At 36.9% G+C, this 24,939-nt stretch overlaps 1 pseudogene; it reads right to left on the bottom strand.

The window, feature by feature from the left end:
- Positions 1-3,799: 3,799 nt before the first annotated feature.
- Positions 3,800-24,939, bottom strand: part of LOC127839448 (alpha-L-fucosidase-like) — a 63,595-nt pseudogene continuing 42,455 nt past the window's right edge.

Raw genomic sequence — 24,939 nt, forward strand, 5'->3', positions numbered from 1 at the left:
ATAAACTGGTCAATACTAAGTTCAATCCATGACGTGGGTAATTATATTGACTGCCGTGGGCCGAATTGAAGCTTATATATATAAATATATGTGGATTGAAATCAGACTAGCATTTATTGGTTTTGTTTCGATGGCATCTCGGTAGAAGTCGAAAATGGTTGTGCTCATTCCAAAAAAAATGTCTGTCAATTTTCCCTTATATAGTTAGAGTGAAGCCATTAATAAATGGTCATCCGAGTTTGAAAATGGATTTGGTCCGTTTTTATACAAGTTCCCTGGGGCAGGGGGCAAATCTTTCTTATTTATGAAGTGATATTTGGAAACAGTAAGCATTTGGTAAAGTTTGTAATTATTAATGAATGTTGGAGAAATATGACAAAACATAAAAGACAAATATATTGATGTACCCTTTGTTTGCATGATGAAACTGAATTACATCAATCTAAATATACTTCAAATGATGTGGTTTAGCAGGTTTACGTTATTTAGGGTTATTCAATAGAACTTATCACATCAGCATGTATTTAACGTGTTTTAATGTAATTTTTCAAGTTGATTCTATCTGATGATGATTGTAATTAAAGGATATGATCATGTGATTTGATAATAATAATAATAAAACTAGTGATTATGTTGGCGTGGATTATATATTAATACGACATTCATTCTGACAACGCTACATGAAGGCTGAGTCATAAATGTGGAGGCAATACGGGTTTTATAAGATTTGACCAGTTGACCTAAAGTTAAAAGGTAACCCTCATTCAAACTCGGCCAAAATATTGTCGATATACACATTATGAATATGAATCATAAAGATTTAGTCATAAGTATGGCTTCTAATGAGATAACAAGATTTTTTGAGTCTAGCGTTATCCGTATTCAAACTTAGCTTTGATGTTTTTAGATAAGCATTCTGACATCGTTTTATTAAGATTGAGTCATAAATGTTTCTTCTAGATTGGTAAGAATGGTTCTCTGTAAAATTTGACCTCATTACCTAAATTTTTTATACACGCGATCGAGAACTGAAATTTGCATAAGCATTCTCAAGAATAATATTCTGATTTAGTTCCATCGAGCATAAGTTATAACTGTTACTTCTAAAGTGGTAAACTTTTTTCCCTTAAAATAGGATCTTGTGACCCTCTTTTAGAAACACGTAGCTCCGATTAAACCTATGCCTAGATTTGGTAAAGATTCCCACCAAGCTTCATTGATTGATGCTTTTAGAGTCGGAACATGTTTTCAAAGTGTCCTGATGGTTTGAACTTGGCCTTGAAATTGTACATATTAGGCTTGGTTAATTACATCTGGACATACGGAATCAAAATTTGCAAAGATCTTGTCAAGATAAACATTCTTACAAAGTCGTCAAGATTGGATGATCAATCTGGCCTCTACACTGTGAACAAGGTTTTACTTAGCATTTTGCCTGGTGACTTAGTTTTCGGAAGCATGTGACTAAGATTCAATGTCTGTCCAGTTAAACATTCTGACCAAGTTCCATTAGGATAGGACGGAACATGTGTATCTTTAGATTGAAAACGATCCAACAGTTGACGTCGCTCGACGCTCGACACACGACGCACGGCAACGCACGATGGACATATAGTGGGCACAATAGTCTACCGTTATCACTTCTTGTTCAAGTGAGCCAACGTATGCGAGTGCATGCCTTCCAAATGCTTGGTTTTAGGTATCAGATTTTTTTAGCTCCAATACGACATTTGGATTTTTTGTTCTTTTTTTTCCATTTTTTTTATATTATTATGGTATTCTGCTTGTAAATTGAAAGTTGACATTCGTTGTTTTTTTGTGTGTTTTTTTTTTACAAATTTTGTTATTTTTAAACATAGATATTGATTAAGTACGACTTATGCCGTATTTATTTATACAAAAATATAATGTATATACAATGATAAATTACTTTGTAACATAGGCAATACAGCCTTGTTATCTCCCCGAAGAGAACCAGATACAACCATCTGTTGTAAAATAATAATAATAAATATTACAGAAATAATTGCCACAAATGAAAATGCATGTATTTTTAAATGTCATTTTATGCATTTATATACAACACTTTTAATAATAGTTGACATGTTCTAAAATTGTTATAAAAACCACACACAAATCTTTGGATAAAAGAGTTTGTCCGTCGCTATATTCGAACCTGGGTAATCGCGTGCTGACAGCGAAAACTGTCTCTACATCAAGGAGACATTTAATTTACTGCGTCGCTTTATTGTTTTTATTTTGACTGAATGTTTTCACACATACGCAGAAAACGCTTGCAGGTGCGTGTATAATTTCTTAAAGGGATCTTTTCACGCTTTGGTAAATTGACAAAATTGAAAAAAGTTGTTTCAGATTCGCACATTTTCGTTTTAGTTATGATATTTGTGAGGAAACAGTAATACTGAACATTTACCATGCTCTAATATAGCCATTATATGCATCTTTTAACGATTTTAAAACCTAAAAATTATAAAGCGTTGCAACGCGAAACGATTGAATAATTTGGAGAGTTCTGTTTTTGTCGTTAAATTTTGTGCAACTACGAAGATTGCTTATATAACGTATAAAATACAAGTGAATCCAAAATGTAACTAAAAGTTGAATACAGTATATATGTGTGCCATAAGGAAGTAAAAACAGTTGTCTTCAAATTAATGTTGACACCGAATGGGGCAGTTTACAAACTTGCTAGGTGAAGGGCCGACATTATTTTGTAAGAAGCAAGGTCATGTGAAAACTTATGACGTACAAAATTATCAGATGTACAAAATTATCAGATATTCCCTTTAAGTTTCATAAAGAAAATAATCTCATGGTTTACTTGTGCGATCGACTTTTATCCGTCGTGTGTCGTCCATCTCCAAAATACACGTTCAGAATTATATATATGTTTAAGTCATTGCAACGCTTCGAAAGTGTCTTTGTTTCTTTGATATTTCAGACGAGTTATTGATATTTCAGACGAGTTCGAAAGAAGGTCGTGTTGGGTAAAATCTTGTCACTAGGTCAAATTACATAAAACTCTTGTGAACACACTAGGAGTTACAGTTTTTCGCAATTCTTATTAGATTGGACTCTTAAGACTGAGCCTCAGTCCCATAAAAATATAGCTTCCAACAGGGGCACTGATGGTTTTGCATTGTAAGTTAATCTTGTGTGCACTCTCGAAGTAACGTGTTTAATAATTCATCATGAGACTTGCTCATAATATTTGGTTATTTGTTATTGCGACAGAGTTGGAAACGGTTTTAGTCCGTTTGAAACCATGCCTGCCTGAGTTACTGGGTAGTAAAACATTCACGAAACTTGCTCAGACAAGTTTTCCTTTTAATTCATCGGCCGATTAAGTTAGTTCATAAAAATTAATTCAAATTAAGCTCATATATACCTATAGGCATTTTTAAAAATTTAATTCAGCCTAAATAAAAACGTTTAAATCTTATTCATTCACAACAACAAAAAAGGATTACTTAAAAAAATATTGAAACAATCTTGAATTTGTTACAGTCGTTTTGTTTTCAAAAATGGCATAATCGCCTGTTTTCTTAATTAAACATAGTATACGGTGTAACGCAGAAAAACCAACACATAAGAAAAAAAATTCTAAATCAAATAAATCGCATCAAACATTGTAGGGCGCTAGGTTGGAACATTGTTGCTCCTTCTGTTTCTTCATACTGTTTTCGACCAGATTAATATCATACAGGTGTGAACACACAACTTCCAAGAACACCATTAAGCTACATTTTGTTAGTTGCAAAATTCATAAGAAAATACCGGGTTTCTAAATATATATTTCATTAATGACAAAAATGAATGATAAAATAGTGTTATAATGCAATGTAAAAGCTAACAAATTGATATTTGAATTGAAAGGAAAACATTGGTAAAAATGACTTTTTTTCTAATCGTGTCGTTACCAGGGAAACTTGTTTCAATAAAGTATTACGACATCTCGATCGCTTCCTCTGTGCACATTCTCGTTATACATGTATTTTAGGTTATTTTTAATGAAACCATCTCATAAACATTGCATTGCAATGCATTTGAACACGTATTATCTCTTACTCGTGTTTCCAGAGCCAACAAATAGGAATCGAATCCGCAGTTCCGCTTGACTACTCTGGCATTGACAGATTGCTCAAGTAAAACGAAGCGATCTTACATTTAATAAAGATAAACATACTGTATAGCGTCAGAATCCCAATTTGAAAGGTAGGCGGTTAGAAGTGTTAGTCAATGTAGTTATGTTTCAATATTGATATTCCATTTTTGTATAGACTATATGGTTTCAATAATGAAGTGAAGAGATGGATCGAACACGCGGCCACTAGGTTGTAAAGCCGGCACGTTACCACAAGAACACGGCATTCTTTCCGGTTATCTGTTGTTCACTTGTATATGTAATATATGTATATATGAACTCGCTCCGAGAAAACGAGGCTTTATGCGAGTGCGTTAATTGACGTCCCATATTAGCCTGTGCAGTCCGACTGACTTATCAGGGACGACACTTTCCGCCTTAAAATTGGATTTTCGTTTAAAAAGACGTTTTTTCAAACCAAAATTCCGTATAGGCATTAAGTGTCATACCTGATAAGCCTGTCCGGACTGCACAGGCTTATCTGGGACGATACTGTACCCACATGCATTAAGTCCAGTTTTCCCAGAACGAGACTCTTATATAACGCCCGCTTGATAACATTTAGAGTGTGGCCACGATTGAAATTCAGGGACAATTACTGATCGCATCAACTGAACAAACATAAATACAGTTTAATAACTTTCCCCGAAATGCTTCTCTTATCTCAAGAGCATGTAACGTTTTCTGTTCTCATTATTTGTACAAGAAATATTTGGTATTTTGTACACGCCGCTGATTTAGTTTTTGATAGTATAATATGAATTATTCTTTGGAATAATTATTTACAATGATACATGTAAAAACTAAAACTGATATCAATATGCACATTCATTAAGAAACTTTAAGAAACAATTACAAAATGTAAACCGAGAGAACTGATTATAAGTATCCATTAAATGCAAAAAAAAACACTACATAAACGAAACAAAAATTGCACAAAACAGAATTTCAACAAAAAGAACACAGTTTTCAAAATGAATTTAAAAAAAGCACATAGTGCGGTGCAAGTATAACGTGGATACACAAACGTGCAATATGTTTTCATAATTAAAAAATATCTCGTACACGTACGAGTAGTTAGAAAATATGCAGTTGTGTTTGAATTGTATACATTTGTTAATAATCGTCAGAACCAAGTTCTGCATCTTCAGCACCCATGCGTAGTTGCACGGCATCTTGTTGAACGGTATGGCGGGAATCAGCACAGTGATTCCTTGCGCATGCGCGGCGGATGCGGTCCACTTGATCGGCGTGTCGTATCCAAGCAAAGTAACAGTGGTGTTCTGTGTGGGTGTGGGACTGCTAAGGTAAAACTTCCCAGGGTCGGGCCAATGCAGCAAGATGGCGAACACATCTAGTGACCCTTGTGAGTTTTTCTTCGACGTGTACCTGGAATGTCAGATAAGGCATTTAACTACTTAAAGTATTCATTGTTATCACTACAAACCGCTGTAAGATGCCTTTAGGCAAGTTTCGGGGGTAGAAGTGTAAACATGAAATCTAAATTATCCATAAACAAAACAATAAGAATGATAATCAAAGCGCTGAAGGCACTGAAGTTGTACGTTATTGCATAATCTTATACGCAACTCAGTTTTCAAAATTATGTTATAGCTTTTTGTATCGCAAGTTTGAAATGAACACAACCCATTCAAATTTATAAAGAGTGTGTCTTAAAGCACAGGTCGATATGTGGGTGCACTGTTTATCTTTTATGTTATAGAGATAACTTAGACAAAATAAGAACAATATGTCTCTTTTTTCGCAATTGGTTGCTGCACTGGCGACCATCTTTAGAATTTTGGTTGCCTTGCTAAAGAATAACAGGCCCATAATCATGTACATGTTGTGTTATGTGTATCTAATACTTAATTGATTTTCTTTAAATTATTGAGCAACAATTTGACAGACTTTAATTACATAATGTCTTGTTGTGAGCCGGAATTGAATAATTTCCAAGGCCTAATTGATCCACAGTTGCCAATTTGTATTCTATGTTTAATGGATTGAGTTGTTTAAAGCTAGTTGCCCTGGTATTTAGCCCAACTCGTGGCACTTGACATTGCAAACGACAACAATAATTTCGCGATGTTTCTTAAATTATTTTATTAGCTTTCGAAAACAACCGGTATGTAGTTTATTTGTTAAAAATTGTTCGAATTACATGGTTTGCAGTACTTATTGTTTCTATAAAACATATACTAGTATATAAAACAAGAGATGTGTTTGTCAGAAACACAATGCCCCCTAATGCGCCGCTTTTATTTTTTTACCTTTGACCTTGAAGGATGACCTTGACCTTTCACCACTCAAAAATGTAGGAGAATTAAGTAAGAGATTGAATGGAGAAATGAATAATGATTTTATTTTTACCATGAAGAATGACCTTGACCTTGACCTTTTACCACTCAAAATGTGCAGCTTCACGAGATACACATGCATGCCAAATATGAAGTTGCTGTGTTCAATATTAAAAAAGGCTATGATAAAACTTTAACGAAGGTTTAAGTTTTAGGAAAGAAAAATACAATGATATTTGACCTTTGATCTTGAAGAATGACATTGACCTTGACTTTTAACCACTCAAAATGAGCAGCTTCATGAGATACACATGCATGGTACATATCAATTTGCTATGTTAAAAATGGCAAAAGTTATCAAACTTTAACCAAGGTTAAAGTTTTGGGACAGACAGACAGACAGACAGACAGACAGACAGACAGACAGACAGACAGACAGACAGACAGACAGACAGACAGACAGACAGACAGACAGACAGACAGACAGACAGACAGACAGACAGACAGACAGACAGACAGACAGACAGACAGACAGACAGACAGACAGACAGACAGACAGACAGACAGACAGACAGACAGACAGACAGACAGACAGACAGACAGACAGGACAGACAGACAGACAGACAGACAGACAGACAGACAGACAGACAGACAGACAGACAGACAGACAGACAGACAGACAAAGCAATATACCCCCGGTTTATCGATCCGGGGGCATAACAATAATAATAAACATACGGGATTCCCTCCTGTGGAAAAAATGCACATGCCGTACCGGTTGATGAAGGGAGGTTTACAGAATGCGGATTCTCGGATGGATCCTGGAGATAACTTACCAGACATAAAGAGTGAATGTATATATCTGTTTGACCCTGAGCGGTGTCCCGTATATGGCCTCCCCGTTAAAGTTTACTCCGTGTCTCGTGCTACGGATTCTGATAGATACAAGGGGCGATTACTTACCAGATATAATTGGTAAAGGTGTCATTCTGGTACACCCTGGGAGAGGTGTCGTATATGGACTCCTCGTTCACGCTCAACTCCTGCCCCAAGCTTGGGGATATAAAGCGAGGGATACTTACCATACATGGTTGGCGATGACTGTCTCATTTTGGTAAACCCAGGGTGTGGTCCCGTATATCGCCGCCCGTTCACGTTCAACCACTAACCCAGACTCGGCGTCTCCGATAATCCAAGGGGAGATAACTTACCAGACATGTTTAGTGACGGTGTCGTTCTGGTACACCCAGGGTGAGGTCCCGTATATCGCCGCTCCGTTCACGTTCAACCACTGCCCCAGGCTGCGGAGTCTGTCCTCAAATATCGGCACTATCCGACCGTCCTTCGTGGTACCAACGTTGATGAGAATCCAAGAATTCATGCACAAGATGCAAACTTTAAGACCAATTCACAGGAACATAATAATACTTTGTGTGGACCATAGTCATGATCTGAAATTTGCATCACATGCAAATGTGTATGTGTGTATTTCAAAGATTGTTAAGTCCTCTGACGCATGAGGCTGCATTATAAGAAGACCCGAAGTGTACACCAGCACTTCTACCTAATTAACTTACTAGACTCAATAAATGTTCGGACGAATTATGAATAAAAGCTACAATTTTCACCTTTTTAGTTGCTATTGAAAGCTTTTCAACTTTGGTTTGGTCGTGTGCTGTAGGGGAAGACTCAGTACCCGGAGGAAATTCACCTGTCCGGTATAGTATACACCAACCAATCTCGCCTAGGGGTGAAGCGCGTATACCAACTACTGGTCCGGTATAGTATACACCAACCAATCTCGCCTAGGGGTGAAGCGCGTATACCAACTACTGGTCCGGTATAGTATACACCAACCAATCTCGCCTAGGGGTGAAGCGCGTATACCAACTACTGGTCCGGTATAGTATACACCAACCAATCTCGCCTAGGGGTGAAGCGCGTATACCTACTACTGCGCTCCCGTAAAGCTGCACATGCACATGAACTACAAAATCAACACCCTACCTCTCTGTGGATGCGACCTGAGTGAGCAGCTCCTCCATGGTCAGCATGTCCGCCAGCGTCACGTCTCTACGGTACTCCCACGCATATCTGTCGATCGTCATGGCGTTCTCCCAATTCCGCTTGAGGCGTGTATGCTTTGCATCAAGATTATAATAATAACTTGAGTAATTGTAGTCATTTTTTCTTTGAAGCTACACAATTCTGTCACAACGTAAACTTAAGGAAAGAGCTTTGATAAAACGGGACCCATGTCCTAAAGATGTATGTTTGGTCGTTACTGGGATTAAATTTATCCGAACAAGAGAGGAAGCCGCCATGTTTGCACTGGACGTTACCGCCCCATCTGTCATTAGTCACTACTACATATTTCACTAGACTGTTGGCACATATTATAGAAATATGGTATCGTATGTGATATTACACATAATATCGAACAATAACAAATACAAGATAACAGTGGATATTACAATAATACCATTGAGATATTGTGGAGGTAAAGTATGGTAAAGTAATATTTTCAGTGTGATCAAATGTTAAATAAATGGAACAATAATCTTAATAACGCATGTTTTTATGCATGCTGACCTATCGATGTCAAGCCTACAATATAGATAACAGAATACCGTGTAATTATACATGCTGACCTATATTTTTCATGACTGTAATATATCCAGCAGAATACCGTGTAATTATGCATGCTGGCCTATCGTTGCCATGCCTAGAATATATCTAACAGAATAACGTGTAATTATGCATGCTGACCTATCGTTGTAGAGCCTAGAATATATCTAGCAGAATAACGTGTAATTATATGGGATACCAAAGGGGTCGAAACTTTAACTTCTGCTCGAGCAGGAAAAAATGCTGCTCGAGCAGCATTTAAATGCTGCTCGACCAGCAAAATGCTGCTCGAGCAGCAAATTTACTGCTCGACCAGCATTTTTTCTGCTCGAGCAGAAAAATCCTGCGCGACCAGCATTTATTTTTAGATTATGGCATTAGCCATCAGAACTCTTGTTATATTTGCCACATGGTGCGAAACTGGTTTGTTTGGAAAAAATGGCTGCCGCCATGATGGTGCCTTTTTCACATCTTCTGCAAGTTTATGTGGCGACCTGTTTAAAGTTTAACAGTGACACGCGGTAAGTGCTTTATATTTTGTCTGCAAACTAGTCGATCAAAAAATTGTTGCCATTCGCTTAATAAGAAAATCGACCATAAATGTCTAACGGCTGTTAAAACTTTTGCGAAAATCACGACGATGACTGATAAGAATTGCTCAATGGGTGCGCAAGTGTAGGTTCTCTGTTTCTATCGATTTACTTTCTTAAAGATTCTTAATAATTGCTTCCGACACAGGTGCCGATTGCCTGTGATTGTGCCTTTCTGGTTAACATTGTTTACGTTTCTCGTTCTCCCCATACATGTATATCTGCTGTCCTAACTTTTACAATTATCCAAAATATTATGTCTGTTAACCAGTTCTCAGTGCCCCAGATAAGCTGCGTATCTGCGTCTTTCACCCTATTAAAATGTTTAAAAATGTAAAGAAATACAATATCATGAGTATTGAAAACGCAACCAATTTGACCTTTACGCAAGTTTGTCAAATTAACGATACAAAACTTCGATTAAAAATGCTTTGCTCATTTTAGGTATTTTCTCTTTGGAATTGTTATCGTAACGCTGTGACGCTTACATTCAGCAAGCTCAGCAAACGGTCATAGTTATTCAAACGCTATGCGTTTTCAATCTGACCTAATTCGTCGCTCATTGTGCATGTATTTGTAAAGCGTCTGTACTTTCAGTTTCTATTACGATGCAAAATAAAAATAGCTAAGAGAGGTCGAAAGACGTCCGAGATTGTTGCGCCAAAATATCAGCCGATCGCACACTTTTTCGAATCAAGAAAGCAAGAGGCAATAAGTGCCGAATCATTCGTGTTATCGATTTTGTTAGAAACTGTGTATACAGCAGTTGAGTTGACATCCAAAAAACATGATGGAAAGTCTGTGACTTAACAAACCTTTCAAAAGTATAAAAAGGCATGTCATTAGTTAGAAATTGTCGACATTTTTTAAAGTTTATATCATGGACAGATTCAAGGATTAAAGATATTACGAAATTACAAGCAGCATTTCAAATAAAAAGATCACCTTTAAATCATGGTTCATCTTCTGGAACAGTTTTGAGATGAACTTTTTTATAACTTATTATATTTCTGAGATGCTTGTTGGTGGTCATCATGGAACAGAAGAGGCAATTGAATATGATTTTATTACTTTTTCAGAGAGGCTTCAGAAACTCGGTGAAGACCAGAGTCATCTTTTGAAGACGCTGTTCAAAACGAATATTGCGTTGAGGAAGGAGCTTAAGCGTGAATACTGTGAAAGAGTAATGCAAAAATATGAAATTCTACACGGATTGTCATGGAAAAAAATTAAAAAACACGATTCATAACTGGATTACTGCTGAAAAGTGAAAACAAAAATGATTTTATAGCTTTTTAGCCCACCTGCGCACAATGTTCTCATGGTGAGCTTTTGTGATCGCTTTTTGCCCGTTGTCCATCTTGCGGCATCAACATTTGCCTTGTTAATATTCTAGAGGTCACATTAATTGTCCGATCTTCATGAAATTTTATTTGACGATTTGTCCCAATGATATCTTGGAAAAGATTACAAATGGTTTCGGTTGGTTGAAAAACAATAATTTACACGCCATATACTCCATACTTAAATCAATATTGTTATATGCAAAGCAGCAATGCTTAAAAGAAATAATACAAAATTGGGAGGGGGCATTACTCGTATGAAAACAAGATGGTGGTATTTGTTATAAACACGTGTAAAACAGTTGGATTTTTTCTGGCTGAAGATAACTATTCATACGACCAAATTCTTAATTTTTGCAAAGCTCGTCAAATTGATTTCCATTGTAGAATTTACTTTAGTTCGGAGTTGCGTACCGAATTGACCATGTTTTTGTTAGCAAGTAACACTGTACAACAAGGTCTATTTTTTCTCCACTCTCAATAAACATGTTTTACTTACTCTGCAATAGTTTATGAGTTACTAAATTCCTTTGAAACATTGGACCATTTTCTTTATTAACAGATCATACTTGCACAATTGTTGTTATGTTTTCTTTATGGTTAAGGCATTGTGACATGTATATTAATTTGATTTTTATGCCCCCGATAGAGGGCATATAGTGATCGGACCGTCCGTCTGTCTGTCTGTCTGTCTTTCCGTCACACTTTGCGTTTAGGTTTCGCATTTAGGTTTCAAAAAATGCTCATAACTTCTATGTCCCTTCAGATAGCAACTTGATATTTGGCATGCATGTGTATCTCGTGGAGCTGCACATTTTGAGTGGTAAAAGGTCAAGGTCATCCTTCAATGTCAATGGTCAAATATATCACTTCAAAGCGGCGCAGAAGGGGCATTGTGTTTATGACAAACACATCTCTTGTTTCCAGATGATATTGTCTGAACTTGACATTAGTTCTATGTGTGATGATTAAAGCATTGTGTCATGTATGAAGATATTTTGCTTAAATGTTTTCATGTTGTGGTATTCACTCTTCTATATACTTTGTGTCAGAAGAAATTAAGTCTTTGATTTTTATAATATACAATTGTAATTAGATTTTTTCCTGATGATATTCTGAACTTGACATTTGTTCTAGGTGGGAGGGTTAAGGCATTGTTTCATGTATGAATATATTTTGCTTAAACGTTTTCATGTTGTGGTATTGACTCTTCTATATAATTTGTGTCTGAAGAAAGTAAGTATTTGATTTTCATAATATACATCTATAATTTGATTTTTTATACGCCCGTTTTTCAAAACGGGACGTATTATAGTTTCACCCTTGGCGGGCGGGTGGACGCCGCCGGTGGGTGGACGGGCGGTTTCCACAGCAGTTTCTGCTCTCTATTTCTAATAGTTTTCATCTGATCTTCACCAAACTTGGTCAGAAGTTGTATCTAGACAATATCTAGGTTAAGTTTGAATATGGGTCATGTCGAGTCAAAAACTAGGTCGCGGGGTCACTTAGTGCATTTCAGGATTAAGTATGGTTTCCGCTCTCTAACTGAAGAAGTTTTCATCCGATCTTCACCAAATTTGGTCAGAAAGTGTATCTAGACAATATTTAGGTCAAGTTCGAATATGGTTTATGCTGGGTCAAATACTAGGTCACGGGATAACCAAGTGCATTTCAAGGATTTAGCATGGTGTCCGCTCTCTTAATTGAAGTAGTTTTTTTTTGTGTACATGATATTTAGGTAAAGTTCAAATATGGGTCATGCCGGGTCAAAAACTAGGTCATGAGGTCACTTAGTGCATTTCAAGCATTTAGCATGGTGTCTGCTCTCTAATTGAAGTAGTTTTGATCCGATCTTCACCAAATTTGGTCAGAAGTTGTGTCTAGATGATGTCCAAAACCTTCAAAAGGGCGTATCCTATGACAGTTTGGCACTCTTGTTTCCAGATGATATTGTCTGAACTTGACATTGTTCGAAGTGTAAATACATTTTGAAACTACTTTTTGTCATAAAAATGTTTGGGAGTATTTTTTGGAGGAATAAACTGTTTTAAATCGACGTTTTTTGTGGATTATATTTATAGATATTAATATCTTTAAACTAATATTCATAAGTTAGTCCGTACACACATTAGAATACGCATTAAAAAGCACAAAATACTGTCGAATGAAATTGAAAAAGGCCTAAATAAACAAAAAGATGGTTTAGCGTAACGCAACTGACCCACGAAAAATTGCTGCGAACCAATTTTCGGGGGCCTTCCTGGATTAAATTTTGAGGCTATACACTTTAAGGCAAAATAACAAAAAAAATTGGACTGATCGACACACCTCCAAAAGTCTTCTTTGTGATACACCAAATTTGTTAATTGAATTAGGCATAATTTGATTAAGGTATACATCTGTGTGATGAAGAATACGTAATAAAAACATTGTTTGATGGTACCTCTAAATGATAACCTGATACATGTGTGCTTAGTGTGGGACATCCCGAGGTATGCACCTCACAATGTATGTAGAATACTCGTATCTTAAAATGCAAAATATTGAAAAATACAATTGATGCATGGGTTTAAGTTACCAAAACTGTTGCCTGTCTATATTTATCATTCAAATATTTCATCAAATAGGGGTAGACCTCGGTGTGTTGGTACGGAACAAAGGACCTCTCCATGTGATATAAACCGGTATGTGTGTGTGTGTGTGTGTGTGTGTGTGTGTGTGTGTGTGTGTGTGTGTGTGTGTGTGTGTCCCAAAACTTTAACCTTGGTCATAACTTTTGCAATATTCAAGATAGCAACTTGATATTTGGCATGCATGTGTATCTCATGGAGCTGTACATTTTGAGTGCACCGGAGACTACACCGAATGTCTTCAAATTGATACTGAAGCTCTCTTATGGCAATAAGGATAATCTCAACTATGCATGGCCCCATTACCAACCCTGGGGTGCCCCGCCCACATTGGCCACGCCCACATAGACCACACCCACCCAAAATTGCCTTTTACTATAATTTCTTCATTTCTACACCGATTCACTTCAAATTGATACTGAACCTCTCTTATGACATTATGGTTAATCTCAACTATGCATGGCCCCATTACCAACCCTGGGGCACCCACCCACATAGGCCACGCCCACCCAAAATTGCCTTTTACTATAATATCTTCTTTTCTACACCGATTCACATCTAATTGATACCGAACTTCTCTTATGACAATACGTTCAATCTCAACTATGCATAGCCCCATTACCAAACCTGGGGCACCCCTGGGTCAAACATGCGGCGTGGGGATACACGTCGACCTCAACCGCGCCATTTCTAGTTTATATTTTTGAAATCACCCATATTTGTGTAAAGTTTGGAGAAAAATCAAGAAAAACATATTTTAACAATGAAATACATTTAAGTTGTTTGATGATATTTTCATGTATTTCAACGTTTCCAATGTCCAGATAAATACCCTATTTGTACCCATTGAAAACCTTTAAAACTTTAATTTTGCATTGTTATTTTGTGTTGGGCTTGAAGAAAAAAGATTGCATCTGTAATGCAAATGTTTACATTATATCTCACAATCATAACAATTTCCAATTTATCGACAGTGGTGACCGGGTTTTAACATTATTATATGATTATTAGTGCTTGTGATCATATTTCAGATGCGCAGGGGCCTTTATGGTTGGGTTAGTGAGGGGTGCTCCCTCCCTTCCTTAATTGATTTTTAGCTCCACTGGCCAAAGGCCAGCGGGGCTTATGTCATGGTCCTGTGTTCGTCATGCGTGCGTCCGTCCGTGCCTGCGTGCGTCCTTGTCCTTAACTCTAGGATCTAGGGCTACCACATTTTGTATGTAGTGAGATATAGTAGTTCTCTATGTGTCCAATAATTATGTTGATGAAGGTGGCAGTGGTAATGACTTGATATGTCTGTGAGATATGAATGCCAAAGTCTTCGTTTTACATGACATGAATTTTTATGTAAAAGTGGTGCTTCTTCATAAATTCTACATGTTCTTTGCAAATGATGACCTCTACAAAGTTGTTCCAGGAGTACCATATTGCCTGACAATCTTTTGTTTTATTGTTAACTTAAACTGTACTTGATTCTAGCATGCCACTATACTTCTTTGAAGTAATTTGAGCAAATTTCTCACTGTTTAGTAATGTATACATTGTTTAAGGTACATTATAATTTCACATTTTGTAGGTGGACTTCAATATGTATGATCTACTTATGCTGCCACAATGTAAAGGCAACAATCACTGGGTTTTGCTGTTTGCAAGTGTTATGTCCAGGACTGTAACCATTTACGACTCGTTGGGTGGTAACAACAAGGCATTGATCGATTTGTTCTGGTAAGGTTCAAAGCTGTAATTCATTTTTATGTCCCCCACTATAGTAGTGGGGGACATATTGTTTTTGCCCTGTCTGTTGGTTGGTTGGTTGGTCTGTTGGTCTGTTTGCGCCAACTTTAACATTTGCAATAACTTTTGCAATATTGAAGATAGCAACTTGACATTTGGCATGCATATGTATCTCACGGAGCTGCACATTTTGAGTGGTGAAAGCTTAAGTTCAAGGTCATCCTTCAAGGTCAAAGGTCAAATATATGGGTCAAAATCGCTAATTTAATGTACACTTTTGCAGTTTTTCAATATTCAAGATAGCAACTTGATATTTGGCATGCATGTGTATCTCATGGAGCTGCACATTTTGAGTGGTGAAAGGTCAAAGTTAAGGTCATCCTTCAAGGTCAGAGGTCAAATATATGTGGCCAAAATCGCTCATTTTATGAGTACTTTTGCAATATTGAAGATAGCAACTTGATATTTGGCATGCATGTGTATCTCATGGAGCTGCACATTTTGATTCAGTTCAGAGTTCAAAGCGCCACCTTGCAACAAACAGCGCAATGGAAACAGCTGTGGAGTGTTTGCATGGATGGTAATAAATTAGCTTTATATTTCTATATAGGAGTCACTTTGTCGTACTGTCGGTCGGTCTGTCGGTCTGTCCCGAAATTTTATCCGATCTTCACCAAACTTGGTCACAAGTTGTATCTTGATGATGTTTAGGCCAAGTTTGAATATGGGTCATGCTGGGTCAAAAACTAGGTCACGGGGTCACTTAGTGTGTTTTAAACCGAAAGTTTGTCCGGACAATAACTATGTCATTAATCGTTAGATTTTAAAATAACTTGGTACATTTGTTCACCATCATGGAACGGTGTGTTGCGTGAAAAAGTACGTCGATATCTCCAAGATCAAGGTCACACTTTGAGTTCAAGGGTCAAATGCTTGTCTGGGCCATAACTTTATCATTTATTGTGAGATTTTCAAATCATTTGGCAAATTTGTTCACCATCATGTGACGGTGTGTCGCGCGAAAGAATTACTTCAATATCTCGAAGGTCAAGGTCACACTTTGAGTTCAAAGATTAAAAATGGCCATAAATGAGCTTGTCTGGGCAATAGCTATGTCATTCATTGTGAGATTTTAAAATCATTTGGCACATTTGTTCACCATCATTGGACGGTGTGTCGCGCGAAAGAATTACGTCGATAACTCCAAGTTCAAGGTCACACTTTAAGTTCAAAGGTTAAAAAAGGCCATAAATGAGCTTGTCCAGGCCATAACTATGTTGTTCTTGTGAGATTTTAAAATCATTTGGCACATTTGTTCACCATTATTGGACGGTGTGTCACGCAAAAGAATTACGTCTATATCTGCAAAATCGCCATAAATTTGATTCTCTTGTTTTGTGAAGACAGCATGCAAAATAGTCTGTGTCAATGCGGCACGTGGGGGTATTTGTCACGTCTGTGACAAAGCTCTAGTTTGCTTAGTAAAGATTTGCATTAACGTTTATTCAACAAAATAATGGGAGAATGTAGAATATAATCATCGTACCTTTCTGTTGGTGCATTGGTTTTTAGAGCCTTGCATTTTCTTTTAATTTATAAAGGACATGATATTTCATATGTAATATTATAACCTGAGGATCAAACTGTGTTATAGAGTCCCACTTTTGTCAAATAACCCTGAAAAAAGGTTAAACAAGAAGATTACTCATATTTTAATTTATTAATGTGTCATATAATGAAAAATAGCATTCTCTTTGCTCCATTATATTATTTTGTATGAAAACTTGTTTTTCAGTGTCTTAATGTGATTGTATATTTATGATGCATAAAACATGAATACTTTTCACTGTCAAACTATCGTTCTTGCAATTTTATTTTCAGAAATAGTATTTTTTGTGAACACTTAATCTAGTGAATATATGCTTTTCTTATTGCAAACAAATGTTGTTGTTTTTTAAGTTAAGTATGAATGACTTTTACTTTATTTTCAGACTGCCAAATGTTTGCTAATGAATAAGCATCCCACAATTTTGCGACAGGCCCATGATTTATCCAGACTAGTCGTGAGACGCAGACTTCTGATTCATGGAGTGCGGCAAACATATCTGTGCGACTCGATCACTCCACTGTAAAGACCCGCACGGCATTAAAATGGATATTATCAATATGTGTTGTTGCTCGAAAATATGTTTTTGTAGCAGGAAGTGCTTTGGGCTCGATTAATCTGAGAACTCAACAAAATATTCATAAAATCCTTCTGTGCCTTTTAGTTCTGAAAACAGAAGTAGCCAGTTGGTATTACACATCTCCTAAACAAGTACAGCACAATAAAACTTAAGGTTTTAAATCCTACATTTTTATAACATCTTTATATCCACACAAATATATTGATGATTGTGGTGCTCAGATTGCAAAACCACCTGTTTGGCAAAAATAATGCAGATGGTTAGATTATGATAAGTGCAAGAAAAAAAGAATAACTCTGGAGATAATAATTGATATGATAATCATTGCTTGACAGAATCACAATTGACCTAGATATTTATTTATGTAGTGGTGTATTTTTCAATGAGTGCCTTAAGATTCCAAAAACATATTGACTTAAAATAAATAATCCCGATGGCGTAAATGACTTATCATTTCATGTTCATGAACCGGTTTTAAAATACTTTGTAGACTTATCTGCTAGGCAGAGGACTTTTAGACCACCTGATAAACTTCAACTTTATTTGCCCTAGTTAAGAAACGGACTAAAGATATGCTAACATAATACTGATGACTGATGAGTCTGTTGTGTCTTATATTCTCATAGCTACTTAAAATATTAAGTCTTTTTCAACGTTGAGACTAATAATAAGCAAATTCGTTTAATTGATATCCCCCGCCACCTCTCCTCATTGATATCTTAACATCCATTAAATTTCATCTTTAAATCGTGTATAGTATCTGTGATATAGTCCTGTAAAGTAACATCAGACATGTACATATGTACTAGGGTTATTTTTTTTGTGCATGGCACTTATTCTCATTGACAAATATACACCCATGAAATTTCATGTTGAAATCTTGTATTTATAGTTCCTGAGATAAAGCCCTGAAAAGTTACATCATACAAAAACAACAAAGGGCAATAACTCTTATATAAGAAAGTGAAGGGTTGTGGTTCTTATGCATGGTTCTATAAATGAGATATAGCCCTGAAAAGTTACATCATAAAATAACAATAACAAGAAAGGGCAATAACAGTTATGTAAGAAAGTAAACGGTTATGGTTCTCGTGCATTGATAATTATACACCCATGAAGTTTCATGTTAAAATCTTGTATAGTATCTGAGATATAGCCCTAGTTACATCATACAAAAACAACAAAGCAAAATAACTCTTATTTCAGAAAGCGACGGGTTATGGTTCTTGTGCATGGCACCTCTCCTCAGCTATATTTATACACCCATACAGTTTCATGTTGAAAACTTATATTGAGTTTCTGAGATAAAGCACTGAAAAGTTTGTGAGTGACTGCACTGACAGACAGACCAACGGTACGTTTAAGTATATTTAGCGTACCCGGGGTACATTAAAGTATACTTAAAGGTACACGGGGTACTTTAAAGCATTACCCGAGCCGAACCAACAATTACCAATCGAGCTTATTGACATGTTAAATAAATGATGATAGTGGTAAATATGATTGTGTGAAATATAATACAATAGTTTTCCTGAATTGAGTGTACATGTGAATAAGCTAAAATAATGATAAAAACACCTATTGGGATTATACATTTGTGGAACTGAATTTGGTTCATAATCAGTTTTTAACTTTTTTAAGCTGAAATAATATATATATAATCTGAAAGTATTTTCTTAAATCAATGCTATATCTTTGTATTAAAAAACTGCAACACTCATGACTGTAAATTAGGCATTACCATATTTCTTTACAACGTCATGCATGTACATCATCGATATATATAGCATTTAAAACGAAAATCGTTTTAAAATTCAAATGTTTGCATGGTGTTAGAACTACTGTTTTGATATCTTTGTTGTGTACAATGTGTTTAGGTTCAACGTCCGAAAAAAAAGATGTCCGAAAATAACTGCGAGCTGTTAAAACGCGAAAGTAAGTTGAATTGAAACAACAATGCGTTAAATATTATTTTTCATCAATCTCACATTTTTCACGGCAACTGATCGGAGCAATATCACGAGGGTACTGTGAAAATCGTCAGATCTCACGATCTGACAATATTGACGCTTCACCGGTCTATTTCGTTTCCGTAGAGATAGCTAATGTCGTCCGTTTGTAAGCTCAAATTTGATTGGCTGACGGGTTCAATGGCTTATTCTAAAAATAAATGCTGCTCGAGCAGCATATTGCTGCTCGAGCAGGAATTTTGCTGCTCGAGCAGCATTTAAATGCTGCTCGACCAGTAAATTGCTGCTCGAGCAGCAATATGCTGCTCGAGCAGCATTTAAATGCTGCTCGAGCAGAAGTTAAAGTTTCGACCCCTTTGGTGCGCCATATAATTATGCATGCTGACCTATCGTTGTAGAGCCTAGACTATATCTAGCAGAATAACGTGTAATTAAACATGCTGCCCTATCGTAGTAGAGCCTAGAATATATCTAGCAGAATAACGTGTAATTATGCATGCTGACTATCGTTGTAGAGACTAAAATATATATAACAGAATAACGTGTTATTATGCATGCTGACTTATCGTTGTTGAGCCTAAAATATATCTAACAGAATAACTTGTAGCTATGCATGTTGACCTATCGTTGTAGAGACTAGAATATATCTTGTAGAATACCGTGTAGCTATGCATACTGACCTATCGTTGTAGAGCCTAGAATATATCTATCAGAATACCGTGTAGCTATGCATGCTGACCTATCGTTGTAGAGCCTAGAATATATCTAGCAGAATACCGTGTAGCTATGCATGCTGTCCCTATCGTTGTAGAGCCTAGAATATATCTAGCAGAATACCATGTAGCTATGCATGTTGACCTATCGTTGTAGAGCCTAGATTATATCTAGCAGAATACCGTGAAATCATGCATGCTGACCTATCGTTGTAGAGCCTAGAATATATCTAGCGAAAAACCGTGTAGCGATGCATGCCGATCTACATTTGTAGAGACTAGAATATTTCTTACAGAATACCGTGTAGCTATGCATGCTGACCTATCGCTGTAGAGCCTATAATATATCTAGCAGAATACCGTGTAGCTATGCATGCTGACCTGTCGTTGTAGAGACTAGAATATATCTAGCAGAGTACCGTGTAGCTATGCATGCTGACCTATCGTTGTAGAGACTATAATATACCCAGCAGAGTACCGTGTAGCTATGCATGCTGACCTATCGTTGTAGAGCCTAGAATATATCTAGCAGAATACCGTGTAGCTATGCATGCTGACATATCGTTGTAGAGCCGATAATATATCTAGCAGAATACCGTGTAGCTATGCATGCTGACATATCGTTGTAGAGCCTAGAATATATCTAACAGAATAACGTGTAATCATGCATGCTGAACTATCGTTGTAGAGCCTAGAATATATCTAGCAAAATACCGTGTAACGATGCATGCCGATCTATCGTTGTAGAGACTAGAATATATCTTACTGAATACCGTGTAATCATGCATGCTGACCTATATTTGTCATGACTGTAATATATCCAGCAGAATACCGTGTAATTATGCATGCTGGCCTATCGTTGCCATGCCTAGAATATATCTAACAGAATAACGTGTAATTATGCATGCTGACCTATCGTTGTAGAGCCTAGAATATATCTAGCAGAATATCGTGTAATTATGCATGCTGACCTATCGTTGTAGAGCCTAGACTATATCTAGCAGAATAACGTGTAATTATACATGCTGCCCTATCGTAGTAGAGCCTAGAATATATCTAGCAGAATAACGTGTAATTATGCATGCTGACTATCGTTGTAGAGACTAAAATATATATAACTGAATAACGTGTTATTATGCATGCTGACTTATCGTTGTTGAGCCTAAAATATATTTAACAGAATAACTTGTAGCTATGCATGTTGACCTATCGTTGTAGAGACTAGAATATATCTAGTAGAATACCGTGTAGCTATGCATGCTAACCTATCGTTGTAGAGCCTAGAATATATCTATCAGAATACCGTGTAGCTATGCATGCTGACCTATCGTTGTAGAGTCTAGAATATATCTAGCAGAATACCGTGTAGCTATGCATGCTGACCTATCGTTGTAGAGCCTAGAATATATCTAGCAGAATACCATGTAGCTATGCATGTTGACATATCGTTGTAGAGCCTAGATTATATCTAGCAGAATACCGTGAAATCATGCATGCTGACCTATCGTTGTAGAGCCTAGAAAATATCTAGCAAAAAACCGTGTAGCGATGCATGCCGATCTATATTTGTAGAGACTAGAATATATCTTACAGAATACCGTGTAGCTATGCATGCTGACCTATCGCTGTAGAGCCTATAATATATCTAGGAGAATACCGTGTAGCTATGCATGCTGACCTGTCGTTGTAGAGACTAGAATATATCTAGCAGAGTACCGTGTAGCTATGCATGCTGACCTATCGTTGTAGAGACTATAATATACCCAGCAGAGTACCGTGTAGCTATGCATGCTAACCTATCGTTGTAGAGCCTAGAATATATCTAGCTGAATACCGTGTAGCTATGCATGCTGGCATATCGTTGTAGAGCCGATAATATATCTAGCAGAATACCGTGTAGCTATGCATGCTGACATTTCGTTGTAAGAGCCTAGAATATATCTAGCAGAATACCGTGTAATCATTCATGCTGAACTATCGTTGTAGAGCCTAGAATATATCTAGTAAAATACCGTGTAACGATGCATGCCGATCTATCGTTGTAGAGACTAGAATATATCTTACAGAATACCGTGTAATCATGCATGCTGACCTATATTTGTCATGACTGTAATATATCCAGCAGAATACCGTGTAATTATGCATGCTGGCCTATCGTTGCCATGCCTAGAATATATCTAACAGAATAACGTGTAATTATGCATGCTGACCTATCGTTGTAGAGCCTAGAATATATCTAGCAGAATAACGTGTAATTATGCATGCTGACCTATCGTTGTAGAGCCTAGACTATATCTAGCAGAATAACGTGTAATTATACATGCTGCCCTATCGTAGTAGAGCCTAGAATATATCTAGCAGAATAACGTGTAATTATGCATGCTGACTATCGTTGTAGAGACTAAAATATATATATAACAGAATAACGTGTTATTATGCATGCTGACTTATCGTTGTTGAGCCTAAAATATATCTAACAGAATAACTTGTAGCTATGCATGCTGACCTGTCGTTGTAGAGACTAGAATATATCTAGCAGAGTACCGTGTAGCTATGCATGCTGATCTATCGTTGTAGAGACTATAATATACCCAGCAGAGTACCGTGTAGCTATGCATGCTGACCTATCGTTGTAGAGCCTAGAATATATCTAGCAGAATACCGTGTAGCTATGCATGCTGACATATCGTTGTAGAGCCGATAATATGTCTAGCAGAATACCGTGTAGCTATGCATGCTGACATATCGTTGTAGAGCCTAGAATATATCTAGCAGAATACCGTGTAATCATGCATGCTGAACTATCGTTGTAGAGCCTAGAATATATCTAGCAAAATACCGTGTAACGATGCATGCCAATCTATCGTTGTAGAGACTAGAATATATCTTACAGAATACCGTGTAATTATGCATGCTGACTTATTGTTGTAGAGCCTATAATATATCTAGCAGAATACCTTGTAGCTATGCATGCTGACCTATCGTTGAAGAGACTAGAATATATCTAGCAGAGTACCGTGTAGTTATGCATGCTGACCTATCGTTGTAGAGACTATAATATATCCAGCAGAATACCGTGTAGCTATGCATGCTGACCTATCGTTGTAGAACCTATAATATATCTAGCAGAATACCGTGTAGCTATGCATGCTGACATATCGTTGTAGAGCCGATAATATATATAGCAGAATACCGTGTAGCTATGCATGCTGACATATCGTTGTAGAGCCTAGAATATATCTATCAGAATACCGTGTAATCATGCATGCTGACCTATCGTTGTAGAGCCTAAAATATATCTAGCTAAATACCGTGTAGCGATGCATGCTGATCTATCGTTGTAGAGCCTAGAATATATCTAGCAGAATACCGTGTAGCTATGGATGCTGACCTATCGTGGTAGAGCCTATAATATATTTAGCAGAATACCGTGTAGCTATGAATGCTGACTTATCGTTGTAGAGCCTATACTTTATCAAGCAGAATAGCGTATAGCTACGCATGCTGACATATCGTTGTAGTTGTAGAGACTAGAATATATCTAGCAGAATACCGTGTAGCTATGCATGCTGACCTATCGTTGTAGAGCCAATAATATATCTAGCAGAATACCTTGTAGCTATGCAACATGCTGACCTATCGTTGTAGAGCCTAGAATATATCTAGCAGAATACCGTGTAGCGATGCATGCTGATCTATCGTTGTAGAGCCTATAATATAACTAGCAGAATACCATGTAGCTATGCATGCTGACCTATCGTTGTAGAGCCTATAATATATCTCGCAGAATACCGTGTAGCTATGCTTGCTGACCTATCGTTGTCAAGCCGAGAATATATCTAGCAGAATAACGTGTAATTATGCATACTGACCTATCGTTGTAGAGCCTATAATATATCTAGCAGAATACCGTGTAGCTATGCATGCCGACCTATCGTTGTCAAACCGAGAATATATCTAGCAAAATAACGTGTAATTATGCATGCTGACCTATCGTTGTAGAACCATTAATATATCTAGCAGAATACCGTGTAATTATGCATGCTGACCTATCGTTGTGGAGCCTAGAATACATCTAGCAGAATAACGTGTAATTATGCATACTGACCTATCATTGTAGAGACTATAATACATCTAGCAGAATACCGTGTAATTATGCATGCTGACCTATCGTTGTAGAGCCAGGCCAGGAAGCCCATGGAGTTCCAGTAGGTGTCCAGTGCCTCCCAGTCGCCGTCAGACCAGATCACTTCCGGTTTGTAGTTGTACACCAGCTCGTACAGTTCCGGTATAGCCTTTGTCTGTATGTGTATATAGAAATCAATAGAACATATTTGCAACTTTGTTAGGAGAATATAAAACAGCAAATTTTTAGCGATATTCAACAAAAGTCATTGGGAATGTTTGTGTTTTTCATGTATAAATGCCTTATTTCACACAATCATAGGAATTTCTTATTTTATGCCCTTCAACAATATCGATAGATACTTGTGTAGTTAGTAAAAAAGTGTATTGCAAATAGTGATCAATTACATAGAGATAGTATCAACGTATCATGTGCAGTCCCCCACCGTTGCAAAGCCCCTGGTCGTGAAGTTGTTGTCGTTGTCTTGTAGGTACAGAGGGTGGAAGAACCTAAACAGTGAGGGATAGAGGCCGTAGTGAATATTCGTCCGGCT

The sequence above is a fragment of the Dreissena polymorpha genome, chromosome 7 (genome assembly GCF_020536995.1).
Source record: "Dreissena polymorpha isolate Duluth1 chromosome 7, UMN_Dpol_1.0, whole genome shotgun sequence".
In the NCBI taxonomy this organism is placed as follows: Eukaryota; Metazoa; Mollusca; class Bivalvia; order Myida; family Dreissenidae; genus Dreissena; species Dreissena polymorpha.